We start from the raw sequence: 27,294 nt of genomic DNA on the forward strand, positions 1-27,294 counted from the left end.
AATTTCTTAAAATATCTACTTGTCCATGTAGCCGGTTGCTTCTTAAATCTACTTGTCCTGTAAAAAAATCTACGTGTCCCTTTGGTGACTTGTAATGCGCTGACAAACTATGACCGCAATCTCATTATGAACAGCTCTGATAATAGCCTCTCTGATTATGCCAGAGCTACTACTATAGTAAGGCTTGAATACTTGCAATTTCAAACCCTACTAAAGCAATTTCCTTATTTTGCCAGCTTTCCACAGATCTACACACTGGGGCTGGAGAAGGAAGCAGTAAGCAATAAATACAGGGCAGGAATGCCTTTGAGTCTGCAAACCTACTAACTTGAATTTTTTAAGGATTTTCACCAGCTCTTCTCTAATCTTTTCACATAATGAGAAAGGTTGGACATTTACTCCTGACAATGGCAGAAGAAGTTCTTCCAGGGTTGGGAATAAAGTGGTTGTAGGGAAAGTGAACTTGTACACGCAAAATAGATTTTCACATGAGCAAATCTACACAAGAGTAGTTTTTCTTGCTAAAATACATTCACAAATATTTTCTAGGAGTATGATTTCCTGATCTATTTCTGTAAGTTCTTATGAATTCATGAAAGCCACTAATTCAAAGACATATACTGTGAGTAACTTTGTGACTTTCTTTACGAATTGGGTCCCTAATTAGGCCTGGCATTAACAAAGAAATATTTGTTTTCATTAAACTTCTATTTCGCTCTCTATCTATTGACTGGTTTTACTGTCAATGATTGCATTTTGCTCTTCCACAAGAAGCATATTGACACTCAAAGTAGTTTTGCTCAGTGCCAGGAACTACTGTGGCACTCAGTGGTGTAACAAAACTGGAGACCCCCCTGCAAAGAACATAGAGGGTCCCCCTCCAGACTCTCTCAGGGCAGGTACTGTGCGGAGGGGAGCCCCTGGAGGTAGGCTGTGGGGCCCTTGTTACCTCAGTGGTGGCAATGTGTGCTTTTTGAGACCCAAAACCTTATTTCTTTTTACCACTGTTTGTTACTATGGTGAGGGACTGGCAGCTTCCATAGCAATAACATTTTACAAAAGCCATGTCAATACAAGACACGCATTGACAAAACCAAAAGACTCAAAAAATGTTGGATCAGTTTACTTTTATTTTGAAAGCAAAGAATCATCACTCTTGCTTACACGCTTCTGCAAATATTTACATCTAATCAGAGGGCATTGTGGGAGCATTATACTTCATATTGTTAAACATTCAAACATGTGTGCACACTTTTTTTTTCACTGGAACCACTGTCAGTATTGCAGTGTGACCTTAAAACATTTATTTCCAGTGCTCACCTTAGTAATGAAGGCTTTTCATTAATGAACCATAAATACAAGTTCAAATAGTTTTTAACATATGGACACATATATTACCTCTACTGCAGACAGTTTTCATCTATGTAAACTGGCAGCCAAAGGGCTAGTGCTGCAGGGGTTTGGGCCTACTTGTCTCAAAGACAAAATAAACAGGAAAGCTTGTTGCATTTGACCCCAAACAATATGTCCAGAGAGTTGGACAATAGGAATTCCACATCACTGATATATATATATATATATATATAGTGAATTTATGAGGTTCTTTTTTCTATTTCATCCCTGTAACCTTTGTTTTATCTGTGAAAATATATACATATATATATATATTTTCACAGAAAAAACAAAGGTGACAGGGATGTTATAATTGGAAATCGAATTAGAAACCTGAGAAAACAAAGGTTGTAGGGATGTTATAGTTAAGATCAGATTTTTTACCCATGAAACCATAGAAATTCAACAGTTATAGTAAGAGTTATTTCAAGTAACTATAACTCGTGCACTGAGGTAACTATAACTAGTGACCCCTCCATGCACAGCTTTCTAATCAATAATTTTACAGCAAATGTTACAGTGATATTACCAATGATGTCATAGAAGATGTCATGAGTGCTATGATATCTGGGGTAATTAGCAGTGCATGGCGAAGGCACGAGTTATATTCAAGAGGTATAGATACTTTAAATAACTATATTATAACAGCAGAATTTCTATAGTTTTGTGCAGGTAAAATCTGAACCTAATTATAACGTCCCTGTATCCTGTGTTTTTTTTTTCTTTTTGTTCTGCCACTACCTTTCATACCTGCCATGAACAGTTAACGTGCTGCCCATCTACTTCATCCCTACCCTCTGTTGTCCAAGTCCATGCACCAGCCCCCTTCCTCCTACGCTGTCTGGTCAGATGTGCTGCTACTGCCCTCATTTAGCTTGATGTCCCTGCCTACTCCTCCTGCCCTTCGTTGACCAATTATTTGCCCTATCATTGCCCTCCTGCTTAGCCTTGGTGCTTAGCTTGCTAACCCTACCCTCCTTCCCTTGCCTTTTGATGTCTGTGTGTCTGCCCCTGCTCCCTCCTTTTTGCTCACTGTGTTCCATAGACTTGCCACTGCTATTTAGTCTGAGTGCCACTGCCCTTTCTACAACCTAGCATGGTCAGATAGCTGCATTTGTCCCTGCTACCTCTGGCCTGCCTCTCAAAGTTTCATGCCCCTATACCCTCACTCCTTTCCTCCATGATCCATTTTGATGCCACTCCCTTCTGCCCTCTATGCTCTTCTCTCTGTTGTCCATGTGCATGGCCTTGTCATTGCCCAATTGCTTTACATGGCCCATTGTGCTGCACTACCATCCTGCTTGCCCTGTGTGGTAAATTGTGCTGCTGCAACCCCTGACACCTGCCCTGTAAGGTCAGTGTGGTTCCCCTGCCTATCTCCCTCTTGCCCTCTGTTATCCGGGACCATGTCCCTACTCCATTTTTCCTGACCTCTGTGATCCAATGTACCATACTTGTCAACATTTTGAACCTGGGAAGAGGTAGATTTTGAAAAAACTAACCTGGGTAATTGATTTTCCCCATTGACTTACATTGAAAAAGAGGAGATTTTACGCAGGAGACAGATAAAAGGAAGCACTTTTGAGCATAAAAAACATCATTAGTCTCCTGCCAGAATCAGGCCTGTAGGCATATATGGTTGTACTGCCACTGCCTCCTCTTTCTGCCCTCAGTGGTCTGTTATATTGCCAACAATTCCCATGCCTGTCCTGCACGGTTGGTTCATTGCCCTTGCCCCTCTTTCTTCTGCCCTGTGCGGTGCAAGATTAGGTGGTGTAGGAAAGCCCTCCATTTTGCCCTGGTCACCCTCAAACTTTTTGAACAGATACTTGTGGTTACTGACTCTTGGCAGTGCCCTGGGACTGCTTACCAGTCCCAGGACCAGTGCTCTGTGTAAAGTGTATATGCAAATTAGACTAATTATAATTGGCAGTATCAACCTATGTATACGTCCCAAGTATATGGTAGGGCATGTAGGTTTTGGGACCTTAGCATAGGTAGTGCACACATAGGTCCACTGCTGAGGTACCCAGTGCCATTTTAAAGGCAAGCCTGCGTCGCTGGTTGCTTTTAAACTAAAGTTACATGCAATTCAACTTTGGATTAAAAGTACTTCCAAAGTCTTAAACAACCTTATTTTTCACATTTAAAGTGCCCCTAAGGTGTGCCCTAAGTGCCCCTAGGGCTAGGTGCTATGTAACCATAAGTAGGGACCTTGTAAAAATTATTTTATAATCCCTGGTGAGGAAAAATAGCCAAATTAGTTTTTCCCTCACTGTAGTGAATGAGCTCCATAGGCTAAAATGGGGAGACTTTATTTTGATTAATAAAGTCCCAATAAGAACTAGATATTTCACGTTTGGTATCAAACTGATTGTTATAATAAATGTAACATCTTGCCATTGTTGAATTTAATATAACTAGTTCAGGAAAAGAGTTTTAGAATTCTACCTGAAAGTTACCAACTTCAGCTCTGTAGTGACATTCTCTAATTGGCCAGCCTCTGGCAGCTTGGCCAGGCTGCCTTGATGGTGTGTGAAGGGGCCTGGGCTGAAGACAAAGAATGTGCCTGGGGGTGGATATCTGCCTCAGCAGATTGGTGAAACAGGATGGGGGAGAGCAGACAAACTGGTCTTCAAAGGAGGGAAGGACATTCGGAGCAGCTCAGGACCTCCCCCATTTCCTGCAAACCCAGACAACCAGGTGCCCTCCTTTTTTTTTTTGCTTAAATCTTTTTATTGTTAATTTTTCATCAACTAAGCATTGCAATAGAATTGTGTTATTTAAAATGTTACACTCTTGCACTTTCTGGGTACTTTGCATAGCTCCTGGTTCCTGTTCCCACAAGTCTGCAAAACATTGCCCTTAGTAAAAGGAGGTTGGTAATAGTAGCGAGCACCTTTTTAGAACTGGAAGTGCCTGAGTGGGTGATAGTCATTGGGAACAGATGCGTTGAGTGGCCGTCTACCCAGTCTCAAGGGCATTTCTTTCAACAACATATAGCTACGTTTCTTAGTTGTGGATAAGCGGTATGTCCATGGACTCGTTTATAAATGTGGATTCAAGGTTAATAATAAATGGAACAATATAATACTAAAAAGGTAATACAACAAAACATGGAGCCCGAATCAGTCACCCCACTAACCCCCAAGCCGAGGGAGCTCCCCATTATAACTACGCAAATGGCTTTACGTTCAAATTCTAATTTGTGCATAAATATAAGTTGCCAATGATGGATTGACCAGAAACAGTGTATGGGAGTATATAAAATAGTAAGAATACCAATGTAATTTCCAACATTTTAATTGCCTATTCCTGTGGTGCTTCTGTAATTTATTGACCTGTTACATTAGAGTCTGTATCTGTGTCTGGAACGCGTAAGAGTGCCAGCATCTCATCCCAGTTGACAGATAGGGGATATTTGCGTATGCCCATTGCATCCTCGTATCTCAACGCCACCCCCTCAGCATCCGCCCATGTCAGAAAAGAGTGCTTCCAAGCCAGCCCGGATGGTGGTTCAGTAGTTTTCCATCTCTGGGTGATCAGATGTTTGGCTGGTAGAAGGCAAAGGTCCAGGAATCTCATGGTAGCTTTGTGATTTTTGTTTCTGGGAAAGAGGCCAAGGATACAGGATTCCCACTTATGTAGCAGTGGACGTGATGTGTATGTTGATAGACACAATGTGATTGTACTCCAGTAGGCACATAAGGAGGGACAGGACCACAACATGTGGAGAATGTCCGCGTCTACTTGCTTACAGCGGGGGCAGGCCGCATCAACACAGTTAAAATATTTATTATTGTGGGCCGGAGTGAGGTATGCTCTATGGATAATATAAAATTGAATGAGGCAGAACCTAGAATTGCGGGCGACAGTGGCGTGGCTGGACAGGGCTGATTCCCACTTTGCATCTGTGAAAGGATCATTGAAATCGCCTTCCCAAGCGGTGTGCAGCGCAGTGTGAGCATGCAGTGTATGTGTTCTGAGTGCGTCTGTGAACCATCGTGTCAGATGCCTGCCCTGTCCCATAACCTGCATATATTTTACTAATAAATGAGTTGGGGGTTCGTTAGCCAGGTCCCCCCATTTGCTCGATAATGCCCTCATCAATGAATTGTATACTAGGAATTGTCGTGCCGGGAGACATTTTTCTGCCACCAGTTCATTAAATGGGGTTAGTTTGCTATCGCTGTAGAGATCGCCCAGTGTATATAAGTCCACATCATGCCATGGTCTAAGTTTGGTAGCAGACGTGAGTCCCGGACTGCGTGGTGTACCTAGTAGTTTTAATGCTGGAGAGAAGGGGATGATTCCCTTCGTAAGATTTAAGCATCTGGGGTAACAGCGATAGGCCACATTTAGCAAAAGTACTTCAGGTGGTGCTGAAGTCATGAGTGGATGGAAAAGATGTGCTAGTTGCATAAGTATCCAGGGCTTGGAAGTGGTCGCCATGTCAGAAAGTTGAAATTCCGCCAGCCATTAGGCCAACCATAGAAGTTGCAAGGCCAAATAGTAATGTTCCAGGTTGGCGGCGAGAGGCCGCCTTGAGCTAAGGGCAAATAAAGTTTTTTCAGCGCTACTCTGCATCGACCTTTGTTCCAGATAAATTCCCTTATTCTTGGTTCTCGATCTCTAAAATAAGTGGTAGGGACGTTGTATGGTAAGTTGGAAAAGTAGTACAGTAAGCAAGGGAGCACTATCATCTTCAAGAGGGCAATTCTTCCTGCTACTGAGAGTGCCAGTGATTTCCAGAAGGTCATTTGGGAACAAATAGATGTCACTGCCCCTCTAAGATTCCCGTCATGTAGATCTTCGCTTCTGTGATATATTTGTATACCCAGATATCGGAAAGTCCTTGGTTGCCAAGGGACACCAACTCCTGAAAGGCACAGATCTGGGTTCGGTAGTGCAGAGTCGAAGGGGAAAAGGCATGAATTTGTCCAGTTGACTTGCAGACCAGAAAGAGTGGGGAATTGTTGTAGGATAGTCTCGACCACCGGAGGGACATTATCAATGTCTCTGAAATACAACAGGAGGTCTGCAGCATACAGTGATATGATGTGTGGGCCGTCTCCTATTACAATGCTCCAGGCCTCACCTCTTCCGCGAAGCTCCACATCCAGCGGTTCCATCGCTAGGGAGAACAGCAATGGAGAGAGAGGGCAGCCCTGTTGTGTGCCCCTGCCCACTTCAACTGGGTCAGATATGTTTCTACCCACTTTGACTCGGATCTGAGGGCGGGTGTATAAAAGCTTCACCATTCATAGAAAATAGGGGCCAATGCCAAAGCGTTCCTAAGATTCAAATAAGTAAGGCCATTCCAAAAAGAGAAAGGCCTGCTCCAAATCAAGTAGCACGTGCCCCGCTCGAGGCAGTCCCGCGTTGAATATCTCATGACTCGAAATAGACGTCTGATGTTATGAGAGATGTCTCGTGCGGGTACAAATCCGTTCTGGTCAGGGTGAACCAGCTGTGGAACCTGAGGTGCCAACCGTGTCGCCAGGACTTTGGCGAGGAGTTTATAATCGGTATTAAGTATCCCCAACGGTCTGTAAGAATTGAGCTCCAACAGGTCCCTACCAGGTTTGGGAAGCAACACCAGCAGTGCCTCTCTTTGCGATGCCGACAGGGATGACTCCTGTATGGATTCCTCAAAGAGGTGGAAGAGGTGAGGTGCAAAGGTTGCTGAAAAGGCTTTGTAAAAGTCAGTCGGCAAGCCATCCGGTCCCGGTGTCCTGCCCGCAAATAAGGCATGAATACTGTCCTGGAGCTCAGAGAGTGTCAGAGGTCCTTCCAGTTCTTTCCACTTGTCGTCAGTCAGACGGGACAGGGTAATCGAGGAAAACAATTCATCATATTCTGGTTGGTCTACCATTGCAGTGGAGCTGTACAGTGTCTGGTAATATTTCGTAAGCTCAGAGTAGATTTCCAAAGGAGTATGAAGCACTTTCCCAGTTGCTGAGCGGAATTCTGTAATAGGGCTATGGTCTTGTTCTTCTCGGATAAGGCAGGCCAACAGTTTTCCCGATATATCTGCAGAAGCATGTGTGCATGTTGAGTGGGCTGCATAATTTAGGCAACATATTCTCTCTAAGAGGAATATATGTTCTGCCCGGGCTGATGATAATTGTGCCGTTTCTGTAGGGTGCTGAGTAGCATACTGTTCTTGTTGCATAAGAGTTCTTTCAACCCTTGTGAGATCGCTCTCAATAGTTTTATGCAAGTTCCATTGCATACCCACACAATGGCCCCTAATGAAGTCTTTAAATGCTTCCCATTCAATCAAGCCGGAGGATGCCATGCCAGTGTTATGTTAGAAATATTCAGGGATCACTCCATCCAGTGATGTCCTAAATGCCTCATCCTCCAACAGCTCAGTCCCCAGCCTCCAGGTAGGAACACTTGAGGGAGAGATATCCCATCCAAAGCGCAGAAGTTGTGGGTTGTGGTCTGAGTGAGTACGCCCCAAGTAGTCAGTTTCTTGCACTGTAGGCTACAGATTAGTTGTACACAGCATTCTATCAAGAAGAACATGCAGTTGGTGTGGAGCAGAGTAATATGAATATACTCTTGCGTTAGTATTACGGTAGCGCCAAATGTCTAAAAGGTGCCAATTCTGGATCCAGCCGCTCAGTGCACGTGCAGCAACCACGAAGGCAATGGGGGGAAGGATCGGTCCAAATAAGGATCCAATACAATATTAAAGTCACCTTCCAATAACCAGGGGAGCTCACTCCAAAGTGAAAGCTGGTTAGATAGAGAATGGAGGAAGGAGGTCTGATCTGTGTTCGGTGCATATATGGAACCCATCACCAGAGCTCGGCCCACAAGTCATCCCCGCACCAGGGCATAGCACCCCTGCGAGTCAATAATTTGCTCTTCTGCCACAAAGGGGGTTCCTGGTCTGATCCAAATAAAGGCTCCTCTTGCATAGGACGAATAACCTGTTGCATAGAGTTGTCCTCTCAATCGTCGCTGCAATCTGATCACCTCAGGTTGCGCGAGGTGTGTTTCCAGAAAAAGTGTTATGTGAATTGAGTGTCTTTTAAAATATGAGTACATGGAATATCTACATGCTGGCGTATGTATGCCTCGGACATTCCATGTAAGGACGGTAAAGGCGTTCATGGTGGGTCATTGTGATGATAATGTCTAATTGACTGGTCGTCAGGAATGGGGGAGATTGTGTTGCCTGCGGCAGAACTCCTGTGGGCCAGCGGGCAGAGAGGTTCCGTACTCCATACCAAAACAAACAAGTAGAATACCATTAGAGCAGAGGGACAACTGGTATCTGCCCAATCTAAGCAACTCGTAGAGTTAACAGAACAGGTGTAAGCAAGAGGTCTCCACTAATAGGAGAATGTAATGGGCAAGTCGAAGTGTGTGCGGGTTTAGATTTGGGCAGTTCCCTAAGTTGTTTATAAACGCAGGGGGCCGATGGCAGCAGAGTATAATTGTGTGTGGGGAAAACAGAGGGCTAGGCACCATGCAAGGAGCCCCCTCCACTGGTCGGGGATGCCGAAGCCGGCACCGGCGCAGTCAGCTCATCCGCCAGGTTGCAGGAGGGAAAGCAGAGACACCGTCCAGTCAGTCAGAGACTGCGACAGTTGGGAAGTTCCCAAGTTTCCCATGTGGTACCGCTGTGAGGTGAAGGTCATCAGGTATGGGGTGGTATGGTAAAATTAGAGTAAGTCATCTGCTGTCTGCGGTGTACCCACCAGGTGAGCCAAGGATCCTACTTTAGATGAGGTCTCGAGAGAGGAAAGATCCTCTCCATTAGACTGTGAGAGCTCTGCCTCTGCATTCGAGATGACTTGAAGTACATTAATGGCTGCTGCAGACTGCAGTGCACAGCGACGTTCTTGTATGATTTGTTTCAGATCGGGGACATGCTTCACCTCTCTTGGGGCAGCCGCTCGATTTCTGAGACCTCTTCTTTTGAGGGAGTTAGGACTCTGCATTGGCGGTGGCTCCGCCTCTGTGTCCCGCCTGCTGATGCGGTTCGTGGACTCCGGCCACTCCGAGGCTGCCCCCGGTCTGGTAAAAAAGTGTGTCTTGCCCTCAGTTGCTATTCGAAGTCTGGCTGGAAATAGGAGGGAGTATGATAGGTTAAGAGTGAGGAGTTTGCATTTTAAAGGCAGCAATGAGGCACGTTCCCTCTGTACAGCAGTCGCATGCTCCGGGAAAGGCATGACCTGGGCGTTATCCACTCGGTCCACCGGAAGTGATCTGACCACCCATAGGATAATGTCTCTGTCTGCATAATGAAGTAGGCGGAGCAGAAAAGGATGAGGACCGGCGCCCGGTGGTCGCGCCCTGGTAGGGACTCTGGGCACATTTCACAGAAAAGAAAGGCGTCAGTGAGCCCTCTGGTGCCAGTTCCCGAAGCAAGGATTCAGAGTAGGTGACGACCCTCAGCATCCTCAACACGATGCCCAAGCACACCTATCCGGTCCTGTGCATCCTGTAGTGAAGACTCTAGTTGAGACGTCTTAGGTGTCAGATCATGGAGCTTGTCCTCCAGTGTGCGTGTTTTTGTCTGCCAGTTTGCGGTGGTCCGCATGCAGCAAGGTAAGATCGCTGGGCACTTTGTCGATTTTGCCCTCCCGTGAAGTACGGGCTTGCTCCAAAAGAGGTACCTATGCGTTCCACTGCCGCCAGTACAGCATCAAACTTTTGACTGTGTGGGTGCAGTGTCTCCAACAGCGGCCTAGCTCCAGTCCCGGATCATGAGCAGCCTGCACCCGCCATGTCTATCCCAAGGGAGACTATGTGAAGCGGCACAGACTGTTGCCTCAGGTGCCAGTCTGGTTTCAAACAACATGGGTGTGGGGGGCCCGCTTGCACGTGCCATCTGGTGAAGTAGGCACAGCAGCACGAGCAGCCCCTTCCTCTGTCGCATCCATACCGCCAAGGAGGAAGGATGGTAAGTGTTCCTGTAGTAGATGGCTTGGGTGGCCGAGTGGGTCAGCAAATTTGGATATGCCCCAGGAGGAGGCGATCGGATAACGAAGAGTTACTTACCTTCCCCATGGGCTCGTAAACCTCAGTGATCAAACACTGGCTCCAAGAAGGGGACCCTTTGCAGCAATTTCAGCTGTTGCGTGTAGTTGGGTTCAGGTCTCTGAACAACCACAGCAGAAACAGGACAGGCCCGCTTGCATGTGCATCAGAGCCAGTAGAGTGCAGCAGCATGAGCAGCCTCTCCACCCGCCACAGTCCTACCGCAGGTGAGTCTCTTGGTGGCCACTTCAGGGGCAAATAGCCACAGCGCCTGACCGTTCCAGCACCTACTGGTCACACCGAGGGGGGGGTCAGACAAACCAGGAGGTGTCTCTTCTCTCCTTCGGTGCCCCATATGTTGCCACGCTCAGCCTCAGGACTGCGGTCTGCTGCCAGACACAGGGGCCCAACCGACTAGTGGTGGGTGGAGGTGAGTCATTACCTCCCACTTGACTCAACGTTCAAACATTACCATTGCTGGTTGGCCAGTGTCCCTCGTCCCACCCCACCCGGGTGCTGCCATAAATTTCCACCCTTGCAGGGTCTGTTCATTCGAGCGCCGGTATGCAGGCTGCCCCCAGCAGCCTGTCCTTGAGGTCGGCGGCTGCGGCAGGGTCCTTGATGCTCCCTGTTGGAAAATGGGTTATTGGTAGGGCAGGTAGGTACCTACACCTAGCAACAAGCCACTAACCTCCACATAGGTACAGTTAGGTCTCAGTAAATTAATCCCAGCTCAACCCTTGGTAGCTTGGCAACGAGCGTCAAGGATTAACTTAGGAGACAACGTGTAAAGCATTCAAATATCACAAAACAGTAATTAAATAAAACACAGGAAACAGTTTAAAAATCCAAAACCAATTTATAAGAATAGTTTATATTTTTATCTTTAAAATGACCCAAAAACGATTAAAATCGGTTCAGGGGAACCGGAGATATGAATTTTTAAAGAATTATTACTTTTCTAGCGCTTAGAAACAAAAAGCGCCAATCGGGTCATCTGGTTGCACCTCAACCGGGGCAAAGTCAAACTTTCAGGCCGACCGCGATGGAGCCCTGCTCGGCTACAGGTCGCGGGAGGCCTCGGTTAAAAAGTTACCTTCTGACTTAGTCTTTATTTTGAAGTTTTTCTTCACCGGGACGAACCTGCCAGTTGAATACGACCTCCTGGAGCCCTTGTCCGGATACGCAATGTGGGTTTCCTCGGTGGAGACTTTTACCTTCGGACTTAGTCGTTTTTTCGAGATGAAAATCCTTCGACCGGGGTAAACCTGGATCTTGATCCGACGTCCATGGAGCCCTTCTCGGATACGATGGCTGGGAGGTCCCGGTCAACTTTTTACCTTCGGACTTAGTCTCTTTTTTGGATGTTTTTCTATACCGGGACGAACCACGAAGTCAGGCCGGGTCGCGGTTGAGGCAAGCCGGCTAGAATTTCCGTGGCGGGTCGGTCCCTCTCTGGAGCTTTTTTCCAAAAATTCTCAAATCTTTTCCAAACTTCTGGGGCTTCACCCAGATGTTCTTTTAAGGTTCTTTTGGGGTCCACAGCTCACCCCAAGGGTCCAGAAGTTCTGTGATGGTCCTTGGGGGGTGCGGACTTCAACTCCCAGAATGCACCTGGCGCAAACTCCTTTTTGGCCACTGGACAGTGGTCAGCTGGTCGCTTTCTTCAGGAGTTGGTGCAGGGGACTCTGGTTTAGCAATTTTTCACCTGTAGCAAACAGGGAGTCCCTCCTTGAACCAGTTGAAGCCAGGCAAAGTCCTTCTTGTGGTGAAGCCCAAGTGTGCAGCTGGTGCAGTCCTTCTGAGTGCAGGGTCCAGGTGCAGGCCAGGGGTCCAGCAGGGCAGTCCTTCTTCTCCTTTAGTTCCTTTCTTGTTGAATTCTGGAGGGGATCTGAGGTGTGGGTGCAGGTCTGCCAGTTTTATCCTTGCTCCTGGGTGAAAAGCAGGGGGGCCCTGGTTCTCCAATCAGGGACAGGGTCGTCCCCCTGTGATGACCACTTCCTGGGAAGTGTGGCAAAAATCCATCCCAGAAGGCAACAGTCTCTAAAAATCCAACATGGATGAATCTGATTTTTGGAGGTTACATCTGGCTGAGCCCACCCACTGGTGTGGCTAAAAATCATAAACACACCCCTCTCCTGCCCTCTCCTAATCTAATCAAGGGGGCACCTAATTGTTTGGGGTTGCAGGATGTGGGGGTGTTGCTGGGTGCTGCAAATGTCCTTCTCTGCCTTTGAAGACCAGTTTGTCAGCCCTCCCCCTTCCTGCCTCACCATCTGCTGAGGGGAGATTCTCTCCCCCAAGCACATTCCTTTGTGTGAAGCCAGGCCACTTCACACCTAATCAAGGCAGCCTGGCAGAAGCTGCTGCAGGCTGGCCAATCAGAGCACAGCAGCAAAAACAATGCAGAGCTGAAATTGGCAACTTTTTAGGTAAAGTCTAAACTTTTTACCTGAACAAGTTATATTAAATCCAACAACTGGAAGTTGTGGGATTTATTACAACAATCAATTTGATACCAAGTTCTTGGTATGTAACATTTAAGGAGACTTTAAAATTTAAAATAAAGTCTGCCCATTCTAGCCTATGAAGGCCATTTACTTCAATGAGGGAAAAACGAATTTGGCTGTTTTTACCTCACGAGGGCTTATAAATCTATTTTTATAAAGTCCCTGCTTATAGTTACATGGCACCCAGCCCTAGGGGCACATAGGGCACACCTTAGGGGTGACTTATATGTAAAAATAAGGTAGTTTAAGACTTTGGAAGTACCTTTAATTCCAAAGTCGAATTTGCATATAACTTTAATTTAAAAGCAGCCAGCAAGGCAGGCTTGCTTTTAAAATGACACTGGGCACCTCAGCAGTGCACCTAGGTGTGCACCACCTATGCTGTGGTCCCTAAACCTACATGCCCTACCATATACTAGGGACTTATAGGTAGGTTAACTTAGCCAATTATAATTAGCCTTATTTGCATATCCATTTTACACAGAGCACAGGCCCTGGGACTGGTTAGCAGTACCCAGGGCACCATCAAAGTCAGGAAAACACCAGCAAAAAGAGGAAAATGGGGGCAAAAAGTTATGGGGCCTCTGCAATCAGCCCTGTTTTCTCACACAACCCCCCCCCCCCAGCCCACACGCCCAGGAGACTCAGCCCAACCCTGGGAGAGTCTTCCTGGCTTGTTAGGCGAGGAAGACAGTGAAGAAAACTGGCTGTCCCTTTGCAGGGCCTACTCTGCCTTATATCCTCCTGTCAGGGTCACTCCCTATGGGTAGTGAAGCCATCCCAACAGTAAAAGGACCCAACTCAAACTGAAACTTTCCTCTAGGGGGTCTTCCTCCTTTCTCTCTGCCAACTTGGGTAGTGAGGTGCCCACCTCCCCTACTCCAAACTTTGCTAGGGCAACACCTAGCTTACCCAAAGAGGTCACCCAACACTTGAGCAACCCCACCATGACCAATAGGGTCAGGGGGCCTACTTTGCTATTGGCCCTGGGGTCTGCCTCCCAGGCCAAGTACAGTGCTGCCAGGAAGGCTAGCACCCAGCAGAGGCTACTGACAGCTGTCAGTACCCAGAACCACACCCTAAGCTCTCCACTGACAGGTGGCTGAGCTGCTTTAGGGGCATCTTTGGGGTCCTGGCACCCCTCTTGCTGTCTAGAGTGGGGGGCTACCACCTTCTGTGGCAGACACCCTCCTTCCACTCTCCCTTCTGTCAGTGCAGGGGCAACACCTTGCATCTGGACAGCTGCCTGACTACTCAGGACTTCCTTGGGGTCAGGTGAGGCCTCACCAGTGCCAACTCTGGGCTCCCCCCCTACTGGGGCAGAAGGCCCTTGGCTCCCTGGAACTCTCTTTAAGAGTGGCCTACCCTTCCTTTTCTTCTTTCCTTTTCTTGGGGACCCCTGTCTCCTAACTGTAGGGACTGACTCCCAAGGACTTTGGGTTGGGGGGGCGCCCTGGGCGACCACCCCATCTGTGACCAGACTCACCTCTGGGAGGTCATTGCCCAGGATACAATCTAGGGGGAGGTCAGCACTGACTACCACCCTAATCCAGTCAAGGATACCCTCCCTCTCTAGGGGCACTATGGCTACAGGTTTGGAGGTGACCTCCCCTGTGGCTATCCTGACTTTCTTTGTCTTTCCTGGGACATACATGTCTGGCGTCACTAACCGGTCACTCACTATAGTGTGACTGGCACAGGTGTCCCTCAGGTCAGTGGTAGGGATCCCATTCACTTGAATGTGGTGGAAGTGCCTACTCCCACCCTCAGGGATCACCAGCTTACCATCTGGTCCTGTCTCCCAGCACAATGCTAGGAGGACTTCATCATCTGAGGAATCCTCCTCTATGGCTACACTGGACAGCCCAGTGCTAACCACCTTCCTTGGACAGGCTGCATCTCCTCTGAAGTGACCTGTCTGCTGACAGTCAAAGCAAGCCCTACTGTCCAAGAGTTTTTTTAACCCTGGGTCTCCCTGTCTCTGCTTGTCAGAGTGGGAGTGGGATTTACTCTCCTCCTTCTTAGGGTTCTGGGGTACAGAGGGAGTCTCTGTGGTGGGCTTACCACCTCCCTCCTTAGGTTTTTGGGGACCTGTCCCCCCCTTCTTGGAGTCTCCCCCCTGGGACTTGACAACCACCCTGGTTCTCAACCACTCATCAGCTGCCTCCCCTAGCTCTCTAGGGTTGGTCTGCTTAGAGTCCACTAGATGCTGGCGTAACCTTTCTTGGGTACAATTGGTCAAGATGTGCTCTCTCATGATCAGATTGTATAACCCCTCATAAGTATCTACTTTGTTACCAATAATCCAGCCCTCTAGTGCCTTTAGTGAAATGTCCACAAAGTCAACCCAAGACTGGGTACTGACCTTCTGGGTGTCCCTGAACTTCATTCTATATTGCTCTGGGGTCAGACCAAACTTCTTGGCTAAGCACCTCTTCATACTAGGGTATGAATCTGCCTCCTCCCCCCTTAAGGTCAGAAGCCTATCCCTCCCTGAGTTGGGGACCAACTCCCACAAAAGGGAACCCCAGTATTGAGGCCTAACCCTTCTCATTTGGAGTGCCCTCTCAAAGGCCCCCAGCCACTTATCTATGTCATCCCCCTCTATATAAGCAGGAACCACCCCCTTGGGTAATCTGGGGCAAACTCCCCCACCCATGGACACCTCAGCTTCTTTATCGCTGCTTCCATCTCTTTTCTCTTTGTATGCCCACTTTTTCTTTTCTAGGGCCAGCTTCTCTGCTTCCAAAGCTATGTATGCTAGCTGGGCCTCCAGCTCTCTTTCTCTGATGGATGGGTTCTCTCCTCCTGAAAGGACCCCCTTCCCACCACTAGCTTTGGATCTGCCCCTAGTGACTGTGTTTACTGAGGACCGTTCTTCCTCATCCTCACTTGGGCTCAGATGCCTTCCCTCCCCTGAGTGGTTAGAGCTTGCATCCTCCCTTCTTTCTCCCTCCTCTGGAGCTTCTTCTGACTCTACCTTTTGGGCCTCAGCCCATGCTGTCAGGGATGTGATCAGGATTTGCTTCCTGAGATCAGTGGTTGCAGGCAACCCTCTTTCAATACACAACCCCCTAAGCTGGACTACTGTCAGTGTGGGTAGGCTAGCCAGATCAAGCTCCATGGTTCCTTAGTTTTGTGTCAACAAAAACTTTTTGCAAAAAATGGAAACAAGAATTTAGAAAAATTACAAAAATTCAATAATTGAAATTAATCCAAATTAAAAATTAAAAACAATTTTTGCACTAGGACAATTTAAAGGATTTTTAATTTGTTTTACCTAAAACTGTAACGTGATATTGAACACAAGTACAGGATCCCGTCGCTGCTTCCAATTATGTTGGAAAATGGGTTATTGGTAGGGCAGGTAGGTACCTACACCTAGCAACAAGCCACTAACCTCCACATAGGTACAGTTAGGTCTCAGTAAATTAATCCCAGCTCAACCCTTGGTAGCTTGGCAACGAGCGTCAAGGCTTAACTTAGGAGACAACGTGTAAAGCATTCAAATATCACAAAACAGTAATTAAATAAAACACAGGAAACAGTTTAAAAATCCAAAACCAATTTATAAAAATAGTTTATATTTTTATCTTTAAAATGACACAAAAACGATTAAAATCGGTTCAGGGGAACCGGAGATATGAATTTTTAAAGAATTATTACTTTTCTAGCGCTTAGAAACAAAAAGCGCCAATCGGGTCATCTGGTTGCACCTCGACCGGGGCAAAGTCAAACTTTCAGGCCGACCGCGATGGAGCCCTGCTCGGCTACAGGTCGCGGGAGGCCTCGGTTAAAAAGTTACCTTCTGACTTAGTCTTTATTTTGAAGTTTTTCTTCACCGGGACGAACCTGCCAGTTGAATCCGACCTCCTGGAGCCCTTGTCCGGATACGCGATGTGGGTTTCCTCGGTGGAGACTTTTACCTTCGGACTTAGTCGTTTTTTCGAGATGAAAATCCTTCGACCGGGGTAAACCTGGATCTTGATCCGACGTCCATGGAGCCCTTCTCGGATACGATGGCTGGGAGGTCCCGGTCAACTTTTTACCTTCGGACTTAGTCTCTTTTTTGGATGTTTTTCTTTACCGGGACGAACCACGAAGTCAGGCCGGGTCGCGGTTGAGGCAAGCCGGCTAGAATTTCCGCGGCGGGTCGGTCCCTCTCTGGAGCTTTTTTTTCCAAAAATTCTCAAATCTTTTCCAAACTTCTGGGGCTTCACCCAGATGTTCTTTTAAGGTTCTTTTGGGGTCCACAGCTCACCCCAAGGGTCCAGAAGTTCTGTGATGGTCCTTGGGGGGTGCGGACTTCAACTCCCAGAATGCACCTGGCGCAAACTCCTTTTTGGCCACTGGACAGTGGTCAGCTGGTCGCTTTCTTCAGGAGTTGGTGCAGGGGACTCTGGTTTAGCAATTTTTCACCTGTAGCAAACAGGGAGTCCCTCCTTGAACCAGTTGAAGCCAGGCAAAGTCCTTCTTGTGGTGAAGCCCAAGTGTGCAGCTGGTGCAGTCCTTCTGAGTGCAGGGTCCAGGTGCAGGCCAGGGGTCCAGCAGGGCAGTCCTTCTTCTCCTTTAGTTCCTTTCTTGTTGAATTCTGGAGGGGATCTGAGGTGTGGGTGCAGGTCTGCCAGTTTTATCCTTGCTCCTGGGTGAAAAGCAGGGGGGCCCTGGTTCTCCAATCAGGGACAGGGTCGTCCCCCTGTGATGACCACTTCCTGGGAAGTGTGGCAAAAATCCATCCCAGAAGGCAACAGTCTCTAAAAATCCAACATGGATGAATCTGATTTTTGGAGGTTACATCTGGCTGAGCCCACCCACTGGTGTGGCTAAAAATCATAAACACACCCCTCTCCTGCCCTCTCCTAATCTAATCAAGGGGGCACCTAATTGTCTGGGGTTGCAGGATGTGGGGGTGTTGCTGGGTGCTGCAAATGTCCTTCTCTGCCTTTGAAGACCAGTTTGTCAGCCCTCCCCCTTCCTGCCTCACCATCTGCTGAGGGGAGATTCTCTCCCCCAAGCACATTCCTTTGTGTGAAGCCAGGCCACTTCACACCTAATTAAGGCAGCCTGGCAGAAGCTGCTGCAGGCTGGCCAATCAGAGCACAGCAGCAAAAACAATGCAGAGCTGAAATTGGCAACTTTTTAGGTAAAGTCTAAACTTTTTACCTGAACAAGTTATATTAAATCCAACAACTGGAAGTTGTGGGATTTATTACAACAATCAATTTGATACCAAATTCTTGGTATGTAACATTTAAGGAGACTTTACAATTTAAAATAAAGTCTGCCCATTCTAGCCTATGAAGGCCATTTACTTCAATGAGGGAAAAACGAATTTGGCTGTTTTTACCTCACCAGGGCTTATAAATCTATTTTTATAAAGTCCCTGCTTATAGTTACATGGCACCCAGCCCTAGGGGCACATAGGGCACACCTTAGGGGTGACTTATATGTAAAAATAAGGTAGTTTAAGACTTTGGAAGTACCTTTAATTCCAAAGTCGAATTTGCATATAACTTTAATTTAAAAGCAGCCAGCAAGGCAGGCTTGCTTTTAAAATGACACTGGGCACCTCAGTAGTGCACCTAGGTGTGCACCACCTATGCTGTGGTCCCTAAACCTACATGCCCTACCATATACTAGGGACTTATAGGTAGGTTAACTTAGCCAATTATAATTAGCCTAATTTGCATATCCATTTTACACAGAGCACAGGCCCTGGGACTGGTTAGCAGTAACAAGGGCACCATCAAAGTCAGGAAAACACCAGCAAAAAGAGGAAAATGGGGGCAAAAAGTTATGGGGCCTCTGCAATCAGCCCTGTTTTCTCACACTCCCCCAATCACCCCAAGCGACACAACTCACTGTCGGGGAGTTCCACCTGATGGTACGCGAGTCGGCTGCTGGTCATCGGCCCCCATTGGCGTATTTTGTACGGATAATCGGGGTTAGCTCGGCTATATCGCGCCCGCCATCTTGGTTTGCCAGCCATGCCCCCCACCAAGTGCCCTCTTGCTTAGATTAGGAGAGGGCAGGAAAGGGGTGTTAAGGATTTTTAGACACACCTGTGGGTGAACTCAGCCAGAATTAACCTCCAAAATTCAGTTTCAACCACTTTGGATTTTTAAAGAATGTTGATCCCTGGGATTGATTTTTGCCACACTTCCCAGGAAGTGGTCCCCCACAAGTGTGGTGGCCTGTCCATGATTGGACAGTTACCCCCTCTCCTTTTCTCCCCCAGGTTCAAGGATAAATTTGGCAGAGTTGCACCCACACCTCAGATCCCTACAAGGAACAACATCAGAGGAAGAAGGACTGCCCTCCTGGACCGCTGACCTGCACCTGGACACTGCACTCTGAAGGACTGCACCAGCTGCACACTTTGGCTTCACCACAAAAAAGACTTTGCCTGGCTTCACCTGGTTCAAGAATGGACTCCCTGCTTGCTATAGGTGACAAATAGCTAAGCAGAGTCCCCTGCATCAAATCCTGAAGGAACTGACCAGCTGACCATTGGCTAGTGGTCATTTTGAAGTTTGAGCCAGGTGCATTCTGGGAGTTGGAGTCCTAGCCCTCAAAGAGCAACTGAGAGCTTCTGGAACCTTGGGTGAGCTGCTGACCCCTATAGGACCTTCAAAGACCTTGTGGAAGAAGATCCAGAAGTTTGGAGAAGATTGGAGAACTTTTGGTAAAACGATCTATAAAGGAACCCACCTGCCGTGGTGAGTCAGGTTGACTTACCTCAATTGTAACCCAGCCTGACTTTCAGGTATGTCCCACTGAAAAGCTCCAAAGCCCCAGACTTCCAGGATTTTACTGGAGGCTCCTAGAAAGGTAACGTGGTGACCTTGCATCGAAATCAGTGTGTTGTGGAGGGTAGACCACCTTCAGAAGGTAGAAACTCCAAAAATTGTGACTAAGGCCCATATTTATACTCTGTTTGCGTTGGATTGTGTCATTTCTTTTACACAAATCCAGCGCAAACTTAACTCCATATTTATATTTTGATGCTAGACCCATCTAGCATCAAAAATATGGAGTTAACGTAATTTCAAGGATGCGTGACACCGCCTTGCGTCAATAAGATGCAAGGTAGGCGTTCCCGTCCAAAAAATGACTCAAACACCCTAGCGCCATATATATCCAACAGGGCAAAATGACGCACGGGTCTGTGGCAGACCCGAAAAATGACGCTAAACTCGATTTGTGTCAAAATGTAATGCCTGGGTCAGGGCAGGTGTTCAAATGAGGCAAACACACCAGTATTTAAGGAAAGCACACACAAGCAATATCACTGACCATAAGGACCACATGGAGGTGCTACTGATGCAGCTTGCAAGATGATGCTGAGCACAGGACAAATGGCAGCAGCCACCACCACCACAACGCGGCCCACACAGGCAATGCAGAAGGCAGGAGAGGGTCTTCAGGAACAGGACAACCCTCCATGGCCTCAGGAAACAGGACATCCTCCAGCTAACCACAGTTTGAGCCACAACTAACAGCTAACCTGCAGATACCACACAACATACCACCGGTGACCAAGCTGCTAGCTGTCCTGCCTATGTCTGCAAGTGGCTCCTTCCAGACAACGGGTGCTCTGGTCGCTGGAGTATCACAGCCCTCATTCTCGACCTTCCTGCCCAAGGTGTTAGATGCCATAATCTCCCTCACACCCTGCCACATCAGCTTCCTCAAAACCCAGCAGAATCAGCAGGAGATAAAACAGGGCTTCTATCAAATTCATGGTGTCCTGCATGTGCTCGGTGGAATTAACGGCACCAATGTCCGAATCGTCCCACCTGCAGCAACGATCACCTATTCCGGAACAGAAAGCACATTCATTCCATCAATGTGCAGGCCATAGTTGACCACCAGGGATTGTTCACAAACATCTTGGCCAAGTATCCTGGGAGTGTCCATGATTCTTTCATATTCTGCCACAGCAGGATCAATCAGTACTTCCAGGACAAACAATATGCCAATTTCCTTCTTGTCGGTAAGTCAATAAACCTAGCAATATACACACAGCACAACAACCCTGTCGGACACACAAAACATACACCACTACATTGACATGTGGGCAGGATGACACTGAGGTGTGACACTGGTAGTTATGTTGTACACCCTGACACAGTGGGATACACACCTCTGGACAAATGACGGCTGCCACAAACATTAGCTGCCACTCTAGAGCAACAAGCGACATGTCAAAGCCCACAGTAACAATGGCATGGCCTGCACTGGAAGTACAACTTGGAAGATGAACCACTTACAAGTATATTAGGCCACATATTCAATCCAACACCCTCCCAAGCAGTATGTAGTGTGGAAGGGGTGTGCAATGTGTGTTGCAGCAGGTCTAACACCATGAGACACTTAGCATGATGATGCTGACTCACATGTAGGTCACACAGAAATACTGAGGCAGTCCCAACGTCATACATCTCTCCTGGGGAGCCATTGCCAGGTTGCAATAGGGAAGTGGACTATGCTATGAAGACATCTTGATGTGGCACAAATGCAAACTGCACACTGCTGCACACACTGAAAGAGCCAATTGTTCATCAAAATAGCATATTTACAGGGAGATGGCCCATCCTGCACAGATACATCCACCTCCACAAGGCAGTTAGCCAGGTTCCCTGAAGCAAGTTTGGTAGTGTAGGTGCATTGTTGCACATGAGCTACTGGCAGAGGGAACAACAAAGATTTGCCTGGAACCAAGTAACACATTGTGCTGCTTTACTCTTCAGAATATCAAAACTATGCACTTCAGGATATTTTAAGGCACAATGTAAAGCAATCACTCTCAAACACCTTCGCAAGTAGAATAATCAAGTTTATTTAAGGGGCAAGTTCTCAGCTAGCAAAACCAAACCACACTAATATATATATATATATATACATCAGGAGAATAACATGAGAATAATGATAAAGATATAAGCACTCTGTGAATAATTGCAAGAATAAGTGCATATAATACAAGCACACACAATATACCTCAATGCTCAATAGCATGAAAATAACTGCAAGAATAAGTGCATATTACGCGCGCACACACAATATACTTCAATGCTCAATAGCATGAAAATGACTGCAAGAATAAGTACATATTACGCGCGCACACACAATACACTTAATAAATTGAAAAGCTTCACCGAAAAGAGCGTCTGCATCCCTCCGCCGTACACAAAGCTGGGGAACCCAAATCAGCTAGCACAGGGAGCCTCTGTTCGGGACAATCAGTCCTCCTGGCGTTGCATCCAACCCAGAAGAGAGTTCCTAAACCAGCCCATCCAGGCCCCCAACTTTTATAGTATTTACTAACGCGCAGGAGTCTTTTCTAGAAAAAGACCCCCTCCTTTACAAATTGTGCAATCGGCGGTACCTTGTTCACCCTTCGAGATGTCTCCTCAGAACGGACCAAGTTCCCAGGAGAGGACTCCAAGGTGAAGCTTGCATTCCTCCTTGTGTACAGGCAGCTTGCATTCCTCCTTGTGTACAGGCGCATCCCCCTGTTGTTCTAACTGATAGCTCGTGGAATGTAAATAGCGCCCTTCGTACCAGGCAGATGGAGCGAAGTTGAGCAGAAAAACACCCCACCCTTCAGCTTGCCGAAGCTTGTGGAAAAACACAGAACAGTGCCTTAAGCACCGAACCAGACTCGACAAAATGGAGTCGTGAACCAAAATGGAAGCGAAGGCCAATGAAAGCAGAGGCCAATGGTCCACACTCTGCACCACTGTTTACCTTGCACGTAGTGCTGCCACATGCACGTAGTGCATGTAGCAATACATTTCCACCCTTGGACCATTTGGCCAACTTACAACTAAGTATATCCTATAAGCTGAAATGGCAATGCTCTTGGGCGACACTGAGATAGAAGGTTAGGCACACACTGAATACAACAACATAATGAAATTAAAATAACGGTTATGATAATGATTACACCAAAGATATAACGCAGTTGGCCTAAATTAGGCAGCCATCCAAAAGCCCAATCCCACCACCCCTTGTCAACATCCTGCTGCAACCCCTTCACCAACTTATGCAGGGCCTCTATGTGGGAATTGATTGATATGGAGTGGTCGGATAAATTAAAGCAACATAATCCTTCAAAATCACTGCAGCCATGGTTGTGTTTAAGCAGTAAATAATCAATAGCAGCGCGATTCTGCAAAGCAGCTCTTCTAATTCCCTGTACATCTAATAACAGCTCAGCTAAGGCAGCTGATGTATAGTTAATATTCTTGACTACTAAACATGCAAGTTTATTAATAACTCTGGTATTATATACTGCAAGTCCTGGCACCCCTACGATAGAACCAGCTAAACTAACATATTCTGTTTTGGACAGCAATGAAATTTCAGAATCACAGTCCGTAGGTAATTGAATAGTGTCTCTGGTATAGCGAGGGTGTAGAGCAGTATCCATAGGAAACATGAGAAAGCCTAAGCGTGACCAGGCACAAGGCTCTCCGGTTAGATTGGCTGGAATATAAGTAAAAGAAAGATTGCCACAAGAAAAGAGCCAACCTTTAGGCAACTTAACATTTTGAATGTGGCTGGCAGCAGGCACCACATGTTGGCAAAACATCGAATTATTTACATTCAAACAGGTTAGGTCATTCCGTGAGTGGCACAACGTCCGTTGTGCAGCAGTTAAGTTTTTGTCTCTTTTCTCCAATTTGAGCTGAGCACATTTACCTATTTTCATAGGATCACAGGTCAATGAATAGCACACATCCCCATTTGAGATGTTAAACGTGAGTATAGATGTCATGTTCCTCCACAACCGCCTGCCCACCTCCGGGCAATGACGGCAGTACTCATAGAGTGACAGATGGGAGCGAACGTCACTCACATCCACCATTCCATCCTGGTTTGTATTGTTAAAGATGTGTAATAATACAGCAGCAGGAGTGGGCACTGCCACTAGACAAGTGGTAATCAAATCTTGAACGCTTTGCATGTTACTCATACAGAAGTGAGATATATTCAGCACTTCCTGCGCTAGATGAATCCAAACATTGTTCGGTTGATGCAGCAGTGTTGGCATCTGCGGCTGACGGTTGAATTTTTGGGTTATGAGCCCCTCCCGCTCCCCGGTGGAGTCTCCCGAACGGGCTCCATACACCACACTCATGGCACAGGCACTCCACAGAATGATCTGAAAAGAACAAAGGACAAAACACGTATTATCATTCTCGCAGATAGCATTTGTCAGCGGGAACATGTTCCCATTTGTCTTGACCAGGTCGCATAACTACCAGGACATTGTCTGGTCCAGTGGCGATGACATCAGTGGGTTGAGGAGGGTTATTTGGGGATTCAATCCACACTTTGGCCCCTGGGTTCTTGTCAGTAGATCCAAACCCTCCTTTGCCTCTCACAGTGAGAAGAGCTGGGGCGCTCCCCTTCTTAACAACACCTCCATAAACCGGCATGATGACAATTTGGGCAACGCGATCACCAGGTTGCACCACTAGGTCTGTGTCACCACTGTTCAAAAGAATGACTTTCAACTCGCCTTGGTAGTCTGCATCTATCACGCCTCCTAAAACTTGGATGCCCCTCAAGGCAAGCCCAGATCGAGGGGCGATCAGACCGTAATGCTCAGGGGGAATCTGAATTCCCACCCCAGTTTCAATCAGAGTGATGTCTCTAGGTTTCAATCGATGCATGTGTAAAGCATGTAAGTCAAGTCCTGCAGATTCTGGTGTAGCTCGATATGGGGCCAAAGCTCCTGGAGCTGTTTCCCAATACACAATGGTATTGCTCGTTGTAAACGGATTAATCTGTAAAGCAGGTGTCAGCATTCTCATGAGAGGTGTCTCGGCATTTGTTAGGGGTCGGTTGTTCAAAATTTGCAAAGCATCATACAAATTATCCCTCCACCCCTTCAGTGTCCCATCATTCAGTTTACGCAATTGTTCTTTCAGCAACCCATTCATTCTCTCAATCAGTCCCGCTGCTTGTGGGTAGTAAGGTATGTGAAAAATCCACTCAATATTGCGTTGTGCACAATAGTCCTGCACTAGTCTGCCCTTGAAGTGGCTGGCGTTATCACTTTGAATCTGGAGTGGCACCCCATAGTACAGAATCAACAGATCTAGTGTTTTCAGGGTGCTCTGCTGAGTTGCGCGCTTGCAGGGAAAGGCTATGAGATAACCAGAGTAAGTGTCTACCACAGTGCAGGCATACTGACACCCTCTGCTCACTGGCATTGGTCCAATGTAATCAATCTGCCAAATCTGTCCTGGCAATTTACCTCTACCTAGCTGGCCTCTCACCACCTGTGGGACCGGTCTGTGCTGTGCATGCTGACAAATGGGACATTCAATGATCGCTGTTTTAATCAAATCTAGGGGAAGATGCATCCCTCTAATCTCAGCCCACCTGTGAGTAGCCTTTTCTCCAAGATGTCCGCATTTCTGGTGTGCCCATTTAGCCATTCCCACCAAATCAGAACTCTGCGCCTCCACTTCAGCCTCTTGAATCTTGGCTCGATCGTCTGCAAGACAATTGAACCATCGGTCTAATGAATCAGTTGGACAGTGAGCGTCCACATGATAGACAGTCACGGTGCTTTGAGGTAACATTTCCCAGATCTCCTGCCATAACTCCTTCCCCCATACCTCTTTGTTATGGATTTTGTACTGATGTGCATGCCACGTGGGAAGCCAAGTAGCTAACCCATTGGCCGTAGACCAGGAATCTGTATAAATGTGACATTTTCCGGGTAGCTCCTGTTTTAAAGCCTGATACACGGCATAAAGCTCTGCATACTGGCTACTTTTTCCCTGTCCTGTAGTTGTCAAAAGCTTCTGGGTAACAGGATTATAGGACACTGCCTTCCAGTGCCTTTTCGCTCCAACATATTTTGCTGAACCATCTGTGAACGACACATGTTTTTTGTCATCTGCAGACAAGTCTGCGAACGGCTGGCCCCACCCTACTGGGGATTCACACACTGAAGGTACATCATGCAACATTTTGGAATTCTCCACTGGAGCCTGCGCTACCTGCTCATGCAAAACGGCGGTCCCTTTTGGACCCGCTCGTGCCCTGTCCTGGACATACCATTTCCATTTTATAATGCTGGCTTCTTGCGCATGTCCAATTCTATGAGTTTTAGGGGAACTCATCACCCACTGCATGATGGGAATTTCAGGCCTTAAAATCACATTGTGTCCCAGTGTAATTTGCTCAGTATCAACCAGGGCCCAATAGCAGGCCAGCAGCTGCTTCTCAAAGGGAGTATACCGCTCTCCTGCCTCAGGTAACTTCTTTGTCCAAAATCCCAGGGGCACCCTCTTTCTTCCTTGTTTTTGCCATAAACTCCAATTGGCATGCAGCCCCTGGACAGTCACATTCAACTCAATGTCTCCCTCTCGAATCGGCCACAAATCCAAAGCATGCTGAATGGCGTCTTTCGCCAATTCAAACGTGCGCTACTCCTGCTCTCCCCATTCAAACGCATTTTTCTTTCGTGTAACTTTGTACAATGGGGCCAAAATCTGAGACAAATGGGGTATATGTTGTCTCCAATACCCGAATAGTCCAATAAAACTCTGGGCTTCCTTCCGATTTCGCGGTACTGCGAATTCCTTAATCTTTTGTTTCACTTTTGGCAACACTTCTCTGTGTCCCTGATTCCACTGAATGCCCAAAAATTTCACGCTCTGAGACGGTCCCTGCACTTTCTCGGGGTTAATCTCCCACCCTTTATTCTGCAAATGTTCCACCACCCTGTCTAGCTGAATTTGCACCTGTTCTTGCGTCTCTCCCTGCATCATCACGTCATCTATATAGTGAGAAATTTGCACTCCAGGAACCACTGGTACTTCATCCAAATGCTCTGCCACCAGCCGGTGGCAGATAGTGGGGCTATGTAAATACCCCATGGGTAATCTACAAAAGGTGTACTGACGCCCCGCCCACTGGAATGCCAGCTGAGGCAGGCTCTCAGTAGCTATTGGTATCGTAAAGAAGGCATTGGCAATGTCAATGGTTGCATACCAAGTCCCACTGTGTTTCTGTATGTTCTCAATCAAGGTAATGGTGTCTGGGACCGCTGCAGTCAGAGGAGGTGTATGTTTATTCAATTGGCGATAATCAATGCAAATCCTCCAACTGTTATCACTTTTACGAACAGGCCAGAGGGCATTATTCCACACAGTGGTGATGGGAACTATTACCCCGGCCTCTAGTAAATCATGTATAGTCTGGCTAATCTCCTCATGTCCTCCCGGTATTCTGTACTGTTTCATTTGAATCACCTTAGTAGCTTGGGGAAGTGTTACCGGAGGAATCTTCAACAGCCCCACCCTTGCGGCGGCTATTGATATAAATCTTTTAGAACCAAATTGATAACATCCATCTTCCA

The sequence above is a fragment of the Pleurodeles waltl genome, chromosome 5 (genome assembly GCF_031143425.1).
Source record: "Pleurodeles waltl isolate 20211129_DDA chromosome 5, aPleWal1.hap1.20221129, whole genome shotgun sequence".
NCBI lineage: Eukaryota > Metazoa > Chordata > Amphibia > Caudata > Salamandridae > Pleurodeles > Pleurodeles waltl.